The 16,720-nt window shown below is 41.2% G+C and overlaps 1 protein-coding gene across 7 annotated transcripts in view; it reads left to right on the forward strand.

The window, feature by feature from the left end:
* PTPRK (protein tyrosine phosphatase receptor type K) overlaps nucleotides 1-16,720 on the forward strand; it is a 437,401-nt gene that overhangs the window by 58,895 nt on the left and 361,786 nt on the right. The gene's annotated exons all lie outside the window — the stretch shown is intronic.

Genomic DNA, 16,720 nt, shown 5'->3' on the forward strand with positions numbered 1-16,720 from the left:
TAATGCAGGCGATCCAACTGATTGGTGCGATTTGCCTACTGTATCGCACCGTGTATGGCCCTGATGTCAGACTGAGCGCGCTCCCCTGGGGTCATACATTGCACCCCCTGATCTTTCTGCAGGATCATAAGATCAGGGGATTCGATATGTGATCCCATGAATTGCTATGTGGTGAGAGGGGGGAGCCGACATATCGGGCGGTCGGCCACCCGATCGCACCGTGTGTGCGGACCGCCCGATATGTCGGACGACTGAACCCCTGTCACCTTACACGGTGCCATTGGACCGTGTATGGGGGCCTTAACAGGCCAAGTGATCACAGTTGCTATACTCTTAAGGTGCCCACACACTAGGCAATATTTTATAGGATCAGCTCGATTCCGACGCATCGGGACGACAGATCGTGTAAAATATGTCCTAATCGTGAGTCTCTACTCAAGATTACGATGCCGATGCGCATACCCGCTGGTCGTACATCGCATCTGCAGATCTTGTCTGCTGCAGGCAAGATCTGAAAATCTTATCACAATGCACTGGAATAGTATAGGATGCACAATAGATCGTGGGTCAATTAGGATTGTTTTTAACACCAAATCGTGCCCACGAATGCAGGGGGAGAAATCGTACACAATATCGGATCGTGACCTGAACGCCTAGTGTGTGGGCACCTTAACACACTAAAATTTTGCGCACACTCATACAACCAGTGTCTTTTTAAATTTGTGCTTTTTCTGACTATAAATGGATTAACCTGTTAGTCTGCAGTACAGCAGGTATGTGATGTAGTTGTGTTCACAAATTAAGGGGTCTATGTAATAAACTAAGTAAAGGATTTTCTTCAGTATTTTGTTTTCTGTTTATGCAATTATTTTTTAAGTGCCTATAACACAGATTGGTCCTCCTTCTCATTTTTCCGGTCTCATCCTGCAGCCCTCATTTAATTGGGGCTGTGGAAGAACCGTATTTATATATTTTACTGACACAATACCACCTGATGGCAATCATAATGTTTAAGCCATTACACTATAAATGGTTAATGAATGCACTGTCCTTCAGATAACTGGTAGTATCTTTTATGCTGGGCATACACTATACAATTATCTGTCCAATCTGGCTGGTTGGAATGAACATCTGGTGATGTATCAGAGCAAATGACATACATCATTTGCTCACAAACAATGGAAAAACGGACAAAAATGGTCGTTCAGACAAATTGGTTAAAACACGTGAATTTAACCAATTTGAACAATTGTTTTCATCCGTTTTCCAGTGTTTAAGACCATATGATCGTCTGTCGTTTGCTAGGAGACACTCCTACAACTTTAAGATGTTCTCTGTTTTTTGCCCTTGTTCGTTGTTGTTCTGCTAATCATGCTGTGATAAAGGGACTGTTAGTTTAGATTTCTTATTTTCATTTTGCAATTGTCTAATGCAAATATGAAGGAATGAAGGCATCAAATTATTTTTTATTATAATGCAAGTACAGATGCGTCCTCATACACCTAGAGTCTATACACCATATAGCTCGAGATGCCTGGGATGACTGAGCCGCACGGAGAGGAGTAGCACACCACCTTTTTCTTTTTAAATGTTGCATTTTATTTGCATCAGACACAGCAAACCACCACTCAAAGGGCTTTATTTATTAACATTATTTTTACTAAAATAAAGTGAAAAAGGGTGTTTTCACACCCTTTTCACATTATTTTAGTATCACCTACTAAAGGGCAATTGGAGTAGAATTCGTAAAATTCTACTCCAAGCCCTAATTATCACTTATTTTTAGTAAGCAGATCGCATTTCCCATAATTGTAATGGGAAATGCGATCTGGCCAAAGTTACTTAAAAAAAAAAAATTGTGAAAAATACCGGGGAAAACCTTGTGATAATAATGCTACCTGGAGGTTGCGTTATCCAGGGTCATCCCTGGTTCTCGGACTCCTGCTCTGCTCTAAAAGACTACACGCTGATGCTCTTAAAAAAATAAAAAAAATAAAATTGTTTACAGATCCCACTATATATATATATATATATATATATATATATATATATATATATATATATATACACACACACACACACACACACACACACACACACACACACACACACACACACACACACACACAGTCTGGTCCATAAATATTGGGACATTGACAGAATTTTCATATTTTGGCCTCTATTCACCACCACAATGGCTTTGAAATGAAACAAACAAGATGTGCTTTAACTGCAGACTTTCAGATTTAATTTGAGGGTAATTACATCCAAATCAGGTGAACGGTGTAGGAATTACAACGGTTTCTATATGTGCCTCCCACTTTTTAAGGGGCCAAAAGTAATGGGATAAACTAAACAATCCTAAATCTAACTTTCACTTTGTAATACTTTGTTGCAAATCCTTTGCAGGCAATTACAGCCTGAAGTCTGGAACACATAGACATCACCAGACGCTGGGTTTCATCCCTGGTGATGCTCTGCCAGGCCTCTACTGCAAATGTCTTCAGTTCCTGCTTGTTCTTGGGGCATTTTCCCTTCAGTTTTGTATTCATCAAGTGAAATGCATGCTCAATCGGATTCAGGTCAGGGGATTGACTTGGCCATTGCACAATATTCCACTTTTTAGCTTTAAAAAACTCTTTGGTTGCATTTGCAGTATGCTTCGGGTCATTGTCCATCTGCACTGTGAAACGCCATCCAATGCGTTCTGAAGCATTTGACTGAATATGAGCATATAATATTGCCCGAAACACTTCAGAATTCATTCTGCTGCTTTTGTCAGCAGTCACATCATCAATAAATACAAGGGAACCAGTTCCGTTGGCAGCCATACATGCCCACGCCATGACACTACCACCACCATGCTTCACTGATGAGGTGGTATGTTTTGGATCATGAGCAGTTCCTTTCCTTCTCCATACTCTTCTCTTCCCATCACTCTGGTACAAGTTGATCTTTGTCTCATCTGTCCATAGGATGTTGTTCCAGAACTGTAATGGCTTTTTTAGATGTTGTTTGGCAAACTCTAATCTGTTCTTCCTGATTTTTGTGGCTCACCAATGGTTTGCATCTTATGGTGAACCCTCTATATTCACTCTTGTGAAGTCTTCTCTTGATTGTTGACTGTGACACCTATACATCTACCTCCTGGAGAGTGTTCTTGATTTGGCCAACTGTTGTTTTCTTCACCAGGGAAATAATTCTTTTGTCATCCACCATAGTTGTTTTCCGTAGTCTTCCTGGTCTTTTGGTGTTGCTGAGCTCTCTGGTGCGTTCTTTCTTTTTAAGAATGTTCCAAACAGTTGATTTGGCCACACCTAATGTTTTTGCTATCTCTCTGATGGGTTTGTTTTGATTTTTCAGCTTAATGATGTCTTGCTTCACTGATAGTGACAGCTCTTTGGATCTCATATTGAGAGTCGACAGCAACTGATTGCAAATGTCACACCTAGAATGAACTCCAGACCTTTTACCTGCTTAATTGATAATGAAGTAATGAGGGAATAGCCCACACCTGTCCATGAAATAGCTTTTGAGTTGATAGTCCCATTACTTTTGGCCCCTTAAAAAGAGGGAGGCACATATTGAAACTGTTGTAATTCCTACACCGTTCACCCAATTTGGATGTAATTACCCTCAAATTAAATCTGAAAGTCTGCAGTTAAAGCACATCTTGTTTGTTTCATTTCAAAGCCATTGTGGTGGTGAATAGAGGCCAAAATCAGAAAATTCTGTCAATGTCCCAATATTTATGGACCTGACTGTATGTATATGTATATATATATATATATATATATATATATATATATATATATATACACATATACACACACAAATAGGTTCGGCACTCCCCATTACCTAAACACTTAACTGCGTGCCCTTAGATAAATCAGGTATATATCAACTGTACGGCCTAAACGGCAGAACACAAAACGGCACTGCAGTATGCTGAACAAAGAAGATTTTACTTTTTCAACGTTTCTGGGCTATCAAGCCCCGTCGTCAGGAAAACATAGGCACCAGGTGCCTATGTTTTCCTGACGACGGGGCTTGATAGCCCAGAAACGTTGAAAAAGTAAAATCTTCTTTGTTCAGCATACTGCAGTGCCGTTTTGTGTTCTGCCGTTTAGGCAGTACAGTTGATATATATATATATATATATATATATATATATTTATATATTTACACACGCACTTTCCAGGGACTGGAGATCGGGGCTCCGGTGATGTCCTCCCTCTGGTCAGCTGATCTCCCATCCTGCACTGGGTCCCATTGGGAGATCAACTGGCCGGAGCCACAGAGGACATCACCAGAGCACCGTTCACCGGTGGTAAGTGTAATTAAGGGAGTGGGGGGCGGGGCTTAGTAGCGGCCGGTTGGCACATGCGCGGGTACTTAGCACGATATTTTCACAATAAAATACCGGGATAAGTGTGCGGAGGGGATTCGCAGGGACAGAGCTTTATCGCAAGCCTTGTCCTCCCTGCAAGGGATTTTTAGAAAATCCCTGTGATATTGGCTGAATATCACACTACAATCTGCATTCAAAATGCAGATTGTAGTAAATAGAGCCCAAAGTTTATTAGAGATGCTGGTTGCAACCAATTCCTGTGCAGTTGGAACTTGGCGTGAGAAAAAGCCATGGATGCTGCATCATAGCACTTCGGATACAGATTCAGACTCATTTGCACACTGATATACAAATATCACACTTCAAACAGATCAGTGCAATCTAGGAAAGTAGTTTTGCTGCTTCTAGTTTTATTTGTGTGAATAAGAGACGCATAAAAAGACACTGAATGGCCAAGATGCCCGTGACCTGGTCCACCAAGAGGGCTGCTTTGGGGCGACTATGAACTGTCAGCTTTACTTTTAGAGTGTTCACATCAGTGGCGGGGGGGCAGGATGCCATGTGCCCCCCGGGCCGCAGCATCATGCGGGCCGGTGCAGTCTGTGTCACTGTGACACAGACTGCACCGCGTGTGTAGTGCTGACCAGACGGAGTTCGGTCAGCGCTACACTGACAAACACACACTCCGGCTCCGGCAGCTGTGTGTTTGTTTTGGTCAGCAGCCAATGAGAGTCTATCAGACTCTCATTAGCTGCTTTAGCGCCCATTGCGGGAGCCGCTCCATCTTCCGGCTCCCACAATGGGCAATGGAAGAGACTTCATGATGTCATATGACGTCTCTCCCATAATGCAGAGCGGCCCGGCCCGGGAGGACAGACGGAGGAGCAGATGTCGGCGGCAGGAGCGGGGTTTCAGGTAAGTGTTTTTTTTGTATTTTGTTTTTTATATTACGTGTGTCTACTGGGGGGGGGGGGGTCTGGCACTACTGGGGACACTACAAAGGGGGGACTACTACTACTGGGGGCATTACAAGGGGGGTGAGGGACTACAACTACTGGGGGCACTACAAGGGGGGGGACTACTACTGGGGGCACTACAAGTGGGGACTACTGCTGGGGGCACTACAAGGGGGAGGGGACTACTGCTGGGGGCACTACAAGGGGGAGGGGACTACTACTGGGGACTACTACTACTGGGGGCACTATAAGGTGACTACTACTACTGGGGGCACTACAAGGGGGGTGGGGGACTACTACTACTGGGGACACTACAAGGGGGGGACTACTACTGGGGGCACTACAAGTGGGGACTACTGCTGGGGGCACTACAAGGGGGAGGGGACTACTACTGGGGACTACTACTACTGGGGGCACTATAAGGGGACTACTACTACTGGGGGCACTACAAGGGGGGTGGGGGACTACTACTACTGGGGGCACTACAAGGGGGTGGGAGACTACTACTACTGGGGACACTACAAGGGGGGGACTACTACTACTGGGGGCACTACAAGGGGGGCGACTATTACTACTGGGGGCACTACAAGTGGGGACTACTGCTGGGGCACTACAAGGGGGAGGGGACTACTACTACTGGGGGCACTATAAGGGGGGGACTACTACAAATGGGGGGGACTACTACTAATGGGGGCACTACAAAGGGGGGGGACTACTACTACTGGGGGCACTACAAAGGGGGTGACTACTACTACTGGGGGCACTACAAGGGGGGGACTACTACTGGGGGCACTACTGGAGGCCTGCATAAGGGTGTTCTCTCCTGTGGCACACGGGGGACTGCATATGGGCACTACGACAGGGGGCTGCCCTAATCTTTATTTTTACCTTACATTAATCCCATATGGACCCGCCTCCTCCCTGGAACACTGGAGGGAGGGGGGGTGCCGTAGCACGCATATTCTTCGGACACACACGCTACTCCTTTGCCAGGGCCGCCTGCATGCATTTGCCCCCCAGGCTAAAAGTTGCCAGCCAGCCCCTGGTTCACATCCAAATTGGAGGAATGGTTTGGGAATTACAGCTGTTAAATAAATAGCGCCCTCTATTTCACAGGGCCAAAAGTAATAGAACAATTGACTGCAAAGCTATTTCATGGACAGGTGAGGGGCTATTCCTTCATTATTTCTTTATTAAGTAAGCAGGCTAAAGGTCTGGAGTTGAAAGTGCATTTCGAAGCTTTTGCTGTGAACCCAAAACATGTGGTCAAATGAGTTCACAGTTCAAGTGACAGACCATCCCTAGGCTGCAAAAAAAAAAACCCCATCACATCATTCCAAAATACTATAATTATATTTATGCGTTTTATATATATATGCTGTGATCTCTTTTAGTGACAGGACTATAATGCTAGTGGTAACAGGAGCTGCTCTCCTGGTGCCCAGCACACTTTTTCCAATGCTGGGCACTACAACAAGCCTTTTTCATGCTTGGGTATCTTGAGCTAGTCTCCTGGTCCCTAGCATTCCTCAGGCCCAGGAAATAGTACTTTCCTCCCAGTGTAGCCCACCAGGTTTTAACCTGCCGAATAAAGGCTGAGTTCCTTTTTGCTGTCCCCTCTCTACGCTGGGGTGGTGCCAGGAGCTGGTTATCCTGTTCCCCCCCAGCATGCATATCCCTGCAGCCAGGGAAATAGGGTACCAGCTGCAGGGGCTTTTTCTGTACACCTAGCTAGTCCGGGTCTTGTGGTGTATCCAAAACATAAAATTATGCTTCTACAAGCCTATGCGCTCTGCTGACTTCCCTTAGTGCTGGGATTTTAACGATTACCTCACTGTAGCCACACAAAAGTACAGTTTTAAATGCCTTGCGTCTGTAACTTGTTTGAAATTGCGGCCACAGCACTGAAGGGGTTAACAGTCGTGTAATTTTAAAATGACACGACTGTCAACCCCTTCAGTGCTGTGGCCGCCATCTTATCCATGTGGGGAGCCGACATTGGGACAGCCACAGTCGCAACGTCTGAAATTTTAAGCGTTTGCTTTCATTGTTCACCAGACTGAGAAGCACAGGTCTTGTACCTTTTTGGGGACTGGGCTTTGCAAAAAATAAGATCTCTCTCAACTGGTTGCAGTCAGAATGTCAACATAGGAGTTAGGTCAACAATCACAAATGTCATTTAAAATTCTGGTCGACACCAGAATGTCAACATTATATTATTTGTGTTTTTAGTGTTAGGTTTAGGGATGGGTTAGGCTAAAATAAGCAAAAAAACATTCTGGTGTCGACATGTAAAACAAACATGTCAGTATATTATCTGTCTACATTTGAGTGCTGACATTTTTCCTGTCGACCTAATGTGTTTGACATTTGGAACTTGTTGACATTCTGAATGTCAACCTTTCATACCACAACCCTCTCAACCATACACTGAAAAGCATGTGCGCTCTTCCTGATGCCTCCAAATGCAAATAAGCAATGGGGGTCAGGGTAGATGATATGATGTGTCCCCCAGACAACTGTGTCATCATAAGCGGAACCAGACATTAGGAACTATCCACCCATCAGCATATTCACTGGCTACGACAGAACCTTGTCTTACCCTGAAACTGTGCTGGCCAAGAGACATGAAGTTTATATTCCCCGGTTGTTCACAATTGACATTTGAGTTTAAGATGCCAGATACAGTAATACACTGAGGGGCAGTAGTCAGCCAACTATAAACGTTCTAATTGTAAACCTGCCCCTCACTGACGGGCTCATATCCCTTTTGCTTCCCAAGTCTAACAAAAAAGCAGTCTTGTGTCAGAAAAGGGAGACACTGCTAACAAAAATAGAACCTCCTCTAACTGTTTCTGAAGGGGCATCTGTCCGTTTTGTTAATCCAGCACTCCTAAGTGCGCACATACTAAAAGGGAGAAATAAAAAAATAATAATTATTGTGGGTAGTTCAAATGGACCCAGAGTCTTTATGGACTTTTTTCCATCATACGTGGATTAAATGAGATGGCAAAATTGCCGCTCAATCTTGGACATTACTTTGGCCCTGACAGCCAAGGGGATGAGGAGTCTCCTGCATATTTTTAAATGTTATGCTTTTTCTTTCTTTCATAGAAAATATAATAACTCCACCAGCTCTGAGCCTTTTTGTAGAGGGGTAATACCTGGCCCCAGAAAATGCACACACTCAACCCCAATATCTCATTACAATAATCTTTCACCATTACATGACATCTTTGTTCCTCACCCCTCGGAATTGGAAGGTGCATCAGAGCTGTGCCTTTTGAATAAGGGATATGCTTTGTCCCCAGTAACATTGTAGAATTGTAGAGCAAGTTTTTTTGTGTGTGATTTTTATAAGTAAAAATCAAACAGTGCCTGACATAAATCCCCCACCTCTGAGTAGAAGAGTACAATCAGTGTAAATGTGATTGATGCAAATGTTGGCATTGTTAATTACCATGGAGAATAGGTAATGAATAGCTGAAGAGGTACGGCCTTGCTGACCTTGCCTACTCACCTTTGATGAACAGCTTAATAGACTGTTCTAAGACAGATTTTCAGGGAGAATGAAAGCATCTGAATTTCAACTAAGTTTTCAATAGTTATATTATGGAATTAGATGTATGATTGAGGTCACTGCCACTTAAGAAATCATTGCTTTTTGTAAATTAAAAAGGACAGAATTACTACTGTTCATCTTTTTTGTAGTTCTGCTTAGACTTTTTATCGTAGTTATACATGTTGCAGATGTATCTATATAAAAGGGTGTTTTAGATGAAGCAGAAATAAAAAACAACAAATACAGGTGCCTCAGCAAGGGTCAGTATACTTCCAAAGCTGCCATCTCAAAATAAGGGTGGCTGAGACGATGTACAATATAGAAACCCCAAGAAGGAGAGATGAGCACAAAGGAAAGTAAACAAAGACTAGTGTGTATGCCCATTTAGAAGGATAACAATAGACAAGTTCCTTAATATAAGGTGTAACAAAGGTTAATAAGTGCTACCACATAAGGTGCACTAATGCAGGCAGTCACATACAGATATGTCTTCATACATCTAGCCTCCTTGTGCATTAAACAGCCCTTCTAATCGCACCATGCCGGGGCTTGACTCTGTAGCGGCAAGCGTCTTTTTGTGCAACTTTTTACTTTCAAATGCGTCTTAATCACACAGTAATGCGAATAGTTAGCACAAACAGCTTCTTCTGTTTAAAATGATATGCAGCATACCTATGCTCTGTCTGCGAAATGCTACGGTACAGTGTTACAGCAGCTGACACTGCAACGTAGCAATTCATATGTAGATATACCCGCAGTTGCACAGAGAACATAGGCATGCTGCATATCGTTTTGTTTGTGTTAGCTATTCGCCTTACTGTGTGAATAAGACACATTTGAAGGCAAAACGTTGCACGAAAGACGCTCAGCGCTGCCAAGGCACTCAGAGCTCCCGTGTTGTGTGGCGTGACTTGTAGTGCATGGAGGATAATGTATGTGGACACATCTGTAGACTTTGAAGTGGGATGCCCTTACAAAAGATTTCCATGAGTTATTTTATTGTTATCCATAAGTATTAATAAGTAATTGAGTAGACGTCCTCTCCAAAATGGCAACAACATTTTTACTGTTGATTAGAAAAAAAATGTGAGGGAGAATCTGGAGAGCTATCAGAGCTCAGCTACTCACAGTACTGAGGCATGTAGTCTGCTCCCTTTTGGGTCTCTTCGGCGTTGTTGATGTTTTAGGGGCATATTCAATTAGCCGCGAAAAAGTCCCAGACTTTTCGCTGACATCGCTGGTTTTGCAAGCAAAACAGTATTGCACTCATCCCTGCTTATCACCGTATTCAATTCCAAATCAGCGAAAATGGAACCCGGCGAATTCAAAACCAGCAAAAAGTCCTGTCTGATTTGGGGAAATCAGCCTGAAGGTCTCCAAAAAGAGGCACTGACATTGGGGATCACTCTAGATACCCCCGGATAGGCCTGCTGAAGGTATTTGGGGTACTTAAATTCTCTCAATAGCTGCTAATTAGCGTCTTTGCAGAAGTGGTGAATAATTTATAGCATATATCAGGGTTTTTTTTGCTGAAAATAACTAGTCCCAGCAAATTTGGGGTACATGAAAATGGGTGCTAGCATATTTTAAAGTTGCTAAAGTGAAGTTTTAAAAAACTTTAAGCAACCACCTGCAAATTAAAAACACCTGAGGCATACTTGGGGACCCCCCCTGGAGTTTTTTTCGCTAGTTTTTAGTTTGTCCCCCAACTTTGATTTTTTTTTTTTTGCCCCTAAAATGAAAGTACTTTTTTGGGGTATTAAGTTTTTCTTTAAACTTTTTTTTGACACAGTTTACCTTTGGGGTGCTGTTCCAAGGGTGCAGGGTGGGTCCCGCAAGTTTCCACCCCAAAACCCAGTTCTGCACTCTTTTCCACCTAGTTTCATAGGCAAATATTTTTCGCCTATTCCAATGCATTGACTTTCCGCACCAGCGAAAAGTCTTTGGAATTGAGGGCCTGATTCAGAGCCGGATGCTCTGACAAGAGCGCTTGCTCTGAATCAGGGCCCTCCTACCTAAAATTGGAGTGGCCTCCTGGCCGCTCGCATAGCTGTGGGTGACCACCCACAGCTTATGTGAGCGGCCAAAAAGAAGGTCGCGATGGTGAAGGCCATCGCGACCATCGGTCTTGCGACGAGACCCTTGTGGTAGGGTCTCGCTGCCGCAAGCCCAGGAGTGCTTTTGGCTCTATCGGAGCCAAAAACGCTCCCACTGACATCACTAGTGATGTCAGTGGGGCCGGCCCCAGACGGTAGGCATTCCCATCTGGGCAGGCGGTAGGCGTTCTCCATCTGGGCAGCCACGCCCCCGGCACACCCACCAAAGGGGGCGTGCTGTCACTAACCATCGACAGCACGCCCCCTTTGGTGCGAGACCCATAGCAACGGCTTAGCCGTCGCTGTGCGGGTTTCGCGCATGCGCATGACGGAGCTCCCTCCGTCGTGCGCATGCACACTAGATCACCATCGACCCGCTTGCGAGCGCTCAGCTCTCACGAGCGGGTCTGAATCAGGCCCTGAGTACGGTGATAAGTTTACGGCTGGCGAAATTACTTCACTGGCGAAAACTGCTTATCGCTGCTAATTGAATACGGCCCATAATATCAAAGAAGTCTCCCTTTATTTTATACAGATATAAAAGATACACACACTTTCCAATCGGCCACTCAACATGTCGTGCCAGAGAGCACAAATGGGTGGGAATTTCAATTTGCCCCCTCCCACCCACAGTTGTGATGTCCATATCAGCGGTCCCTTCAGCCAGTGTACAGGCTGTCGGTGGGTTGCCCATACACAGATGTAGATGTACCAATATATCAGCTGCAGGGCCGACCTGATATGTCTGTGAATTATGTTGTTCTCAGTCATATCGGGTGGACACAACCACAGATGCACTCTTGATATATCATTCGCCGATTGAATGGTCAATATATAGACAAGTGTGTACCCAGCATTAGTCCAAATAAAGATTTACTACATATTTGTAACATTTGCTCCTATTGAAAATCTTTTGCATGTTTGTGGGAAACTGTTTAATATAGATAAGATCCTGTTGGAGTATCAGGAACACAAAGGGCCTGTGTAGGTCAATGAAAGATTACACAACAGCTGGCCTGCAAAGGTTACTAGAAATTGATGTTCCTGAAGAAAGTACATCTTACAATATCCCTTATTCCTTTTTTTTTTTTAAATTTCTCATGTCTAATGGGGATTCTTTCCTAATAAGCGAGGAGACCATCTAGCTAGTAAAGGGTTTAGGTGATTTCTTGTTAAAATATGTTCTCTGCCATTTTAGTTCACTCTACTCGCTACTATGGGCTGTCACGCTAGTATGACACGTGGTCATTTATGTACTATTGGTTGTTCATTACAGCAATAATTAACAATAATTTTTTTTAGAGAACTCTGTAAGGTTTTATGTAGAGGTGTAAACAGTTGACTTTTGGGGCAGTGTATCAATTGAAAGAGGGCAGGTAGACATTTTTCAAAGCAACCAATCAGCTTCTAGCTATAATTTTATAGAAAGCACTTTAGAAATGATAGCTAGAAGCTGATTGGATGCTATGGGAAACTTCTCCATGTGTCTTCTTTGGAAGGCTTGATACATCTCCCCCCCATGAGAGCAATTACAATACTGTAACCTGCCGAACAGGTAACCTTTCTATTCAGTTGACTGTTTAATGTGTAGTTCGATGTGACTTGTCTGCTTTAATAGAAAAGTGCCTAGTTGTATGGCAGAATTGTTGTATCCCTTTGGACTGCTAATAAAAGCTTAGCACTCTTACATTTCTCAATTGACTGTTATTGATTTCTCCAGAAAGAGTGATGATCAGAACTGTGTATCTCAGCCAACGCTTCCATCCAGAGTGCTTTTTAACACTCTTAAAACCTTTCCATTAATGTTTGGTATCCATTTTCCAAGACACTGAGCTAAAAAATATGGAGTCTTAAGGTACATTAAAATATATGTATTGCTAGAGACCACAGGAGACAAGGTTAGATATAAAAGATGTATTTATCCACAGGATAGTCTTATGAAAAAGTTACCTATAGAAATGGTCTTAAACTTTATATATTCACATACACTGGTCATTAACATAGCCTCTTTGCTTATAGAACCAATGATGGAGGTTGACATCTACTGTATACATAGAAAGGGGTAAGCCAAATGAGTCAGAACACAGTCTGAGTGTCATTTTTATATATATATATATATATATATATATATATCTATATCATTACAGGATGGTGTAGGGCGTTTGTGAACACCCACATTTATATCTCATTTAAATGAATATTTAGTCAATATTGGTTGTGTTTTATGTTCTGAAAATGTAACCTGCCCCTCCTACAAAGAGGGTGCTGTAATGCAATTAGGTTAAATAAAAAAACAATACAGCAAATCTTTTTCCTGAAACCTTTTCTTGTAATACTATACATCCCATTTTCAAAAAAGTTTATTTTTACATTATATGTTTGTATTCTTTTTTCAATCTTGGCATCTTGCTTCATTTCAAGTGATTTATAGAATATTTATTCACACATTCTAGTTTAATTCCAACATATATATTTTGCCTTAACCCTGAGTGGACACGTCACCATTAATCCTTGAATGAAGTACTGTAGTTATACATTTAACATTTTCATTTCCCAGTGCTTTTTGTATTAAGTGAAAATGTGTTGGGGAATTTATGATCCCAGTTCAGCACTTGAAAGTGTAGGTTTCTCTCAAATAGAAAGTAATAATCTTCCTTATGATCAATTTCCTAGAGCGTTCCCTAGTCAGGGTGGAAAGGAGCTAGTCGTTCTGCTAATGATTTTATCTGCTGTAGCCTTGGCTTCTCAGATGGTAATGAAATGCGGCACATGTAATGGTAAATCATTCACAAATATTGATGAAAGGTTAGGTCTGTGAAGTAGAGACCCATGAGGAACAGGCTGTGCTTGTAGGTGTGCATCACAATCAGTCAATATATTACTTACAGATGCTTTCTTTTATTTCTCATCCATCAAAGGTTTCTTGGAGAGGAAAGGTCTATTGCACTCACAACTTTGCTAACACATAATCAGTATCTGTTTGTCAAATCGTATGGTTACATTATATCAATGAACGCCTCTTGCTGCTAGAAGTGTTTTTATATTTGCATATTTTATTACTTTTGTAGCATAATTTTTGTCTGCATAAACAGATCAAAAATATTACAATTGTTAGTATAAAATTATATTAATGTAACAAAACGACTACTATAAAGCATTGCATTTGTAAACCATAATTTTATAGTGCAAACATGTATCTCTAAATCAGACTTGGATAGAATGTAATATGATAGGAGTAAAAGTGCAGCTTTAGCTGCGATTTTGCCTTGAGATTTAAAGCAGTGATTTTATTTTTAAAAGGCACAACCAACCCAGTTTTTTGTCTTTTAAATAAAAATCACTGCTTTAAATCTTGTGGCAAAAGGGCAGAAAAATTGTCTCTGTTAAATTCCTTTCCCTGGACTCCTTTCTTTAAAAGTAATTAGTCAGGACCAAATGTTAGGAGCCAACAATTTGGAACACAATCTATGGACAAGGAATAAGAAGTAGTAATGATCTGGATTTGCACATTAGCAAAATGCATTTATCATACTCTACAATGATCATATTTAAATCTAAGCATTTCTTTATTATACAGTAATCTGAGTCAAAATATTTTCCTAATTCTGTGCCCCTACAATTGATATTCAGCCTGAAACAGTTTGTGAAGGTGCATACATACGTAACGATTTTTTGAACAATTTAACTGTATCGACGTCGTTATTGTTCAACCATTGAAAAAATCGTTCAGTTTCTTAGTTATAACGATGAATGATTATCGTTCATGCGCGTTCCCGTTTGTAGTTCATTCTTACTTACCAACTGAACGATTTTCAATAAGGGAAGTTACAAAAATCGTTTGTATTTAAAAAAATCGTTCATTACACTTTCAAAAATCTGACGGATAATCTGACAGAAAATCGTTCAGAAATTCATTGGTAATAAAATCGTTACGTGTGTATGCACCTTGAGACCTGAACACAGCAATGTGTTTCTCTGGAATATTTATTTTCTGGTTTCGAGTGGACAATTCCTCCTCCAGTAAAATGAATGCACAATATATCTGTGTGTATTTATTTAGTGATGGGATGCTTAGGTTGTATCTGTGATATTTGTTTGTATACTCCAACAGACCTTTTTAGTGTAGTTTGGAGAGCTCATTGAATGGAGTTGGGCACTGTAGGGTGGCCAGGTCAGTAATTGAGACTAATGGACTTCGCAAAGGGTAGTTACCTAATGAAAGCTGTTATGTTATTTAGTTTTTTATGTAAAGGCTTTTGCACTTATGGATAGAAATGCAATCTGAAAATGTCTAAATTACTGTGAACATAAATGGCTTGCTGTGAAAGAATCTTTGCTACAGCCCTTAAGAAATGTTAATGTGTGTGATTTAGATAGTACTTGAGTGTCCTGCAGGGAAAAGGTGTGAAATAGACTATGAAGAGTCTGAAATGTTGTTTGTCACAATCATTTTCTCGTGTCCACAATCTTGTTTTTATGCTGTAAATGTGACTATGAGAAAGTGTATATTCTGTGGTTTGCGGGGGGGAAAAAAAAACTGTATAGTTTTATTTTTCTGTCTTAAAAACCTTTATTCTTCGCTATGAGACAAACATGGTCTTCATCTTTCCTGACACCACATACATACATCAGAGTGCTGAAAAAAGTTCTTGTGTGTATGCAATACCAAACTGTCTCTATTCTAACCTTCTATGGATTATTGATATAGTAGCTATGGACAAATGTATTCATGTATTAAATCTATAAAATAATACACTGGCATTTGCTTTTGAAGTTACTACCCGCTTTGGTCAAAGCCTATATAATGAATACATAGATTTTTGCAGTTTTCACCATATCCTAGTCCTGCCAGCATATCATTGTATTTAAGGAATGCATTTTAAAGGTTCATACACGCGTAACGATTTTGTAACCAACGATTTTCTGTCAGATTTTCCCTTGAAAAAGTGAACGATTTTTTGAATTGTAATAAACTATTTTTACAACGATGAACGAAAAATGTTTCTTCCCTTAATGAAAATCATTATGTTGGACAGTCTGAAATTAACTACAAACTATAAACGGGAGCGCACTTTAACGATTTTCCTTAATCATTATAACTCAGAAACTGAACGATTTTTTGAATGATAACGACATCGTTATAGTTAAATCGTTAAAAAAATCGTTACGTGTGTACGCACCTTTAGAGATTACCAATTATATGTATTATCCACAAGTACATTTCAGATTGGAATAAAACTGTTTTATTAGTTTTTGTGTGTACTGTAGAATGTAATGTTCATTACACACTGATAGATGTGCCCTAAGGAAACTTGTGTAGATCTATTGTCTAAATGGTTTCTAACAGAATGACTATTACTTGGTGTGTTATTAAACTATATAGCCAGTTCTAAATGTGATAGGTGCTGTCTTTATGGTTATCCAACCATTTACAAAACTAAAATAGCCTACTCTTACCATGTAGGCTATGTGCATAGCCCTTAACACAAATTGAAATGGATCTCATGGTGGTATAGTCGATGTCAAGGCAAACTGCCAACAGAATATGGAACTGGGTTATTTATTGTTGTGTAAAATCATTTTGTGATGGTCTATAAGAACTGTACTGCTTGTTTGACCAGATGGCTGATTTAATGGTGCGAAGAGTCACAGTTTGATGTCAACACTGCAATTTCAAACTATGTCCTTTTCCTATTGGCATTAGGCTTCCTTAAAGATATTTCTAGTACAGTATTTTATGTGATTTCTTTTAAAT

This window comes from Taudactylus pleione, unplaced genomic scaffold (assembly GCF_031769625.1).
Source record: "Taudactylus pleione unplaced genomic scaffold, aTauple2 ptg000006l, whole genome shotgun sequence".
NCBI classification, from domain to species: Eukaryota; Metazoa; Chordata; class Amphibia; order Anura; family Myobatrachidae; genus Taudactylus; species Taudactylus pleione.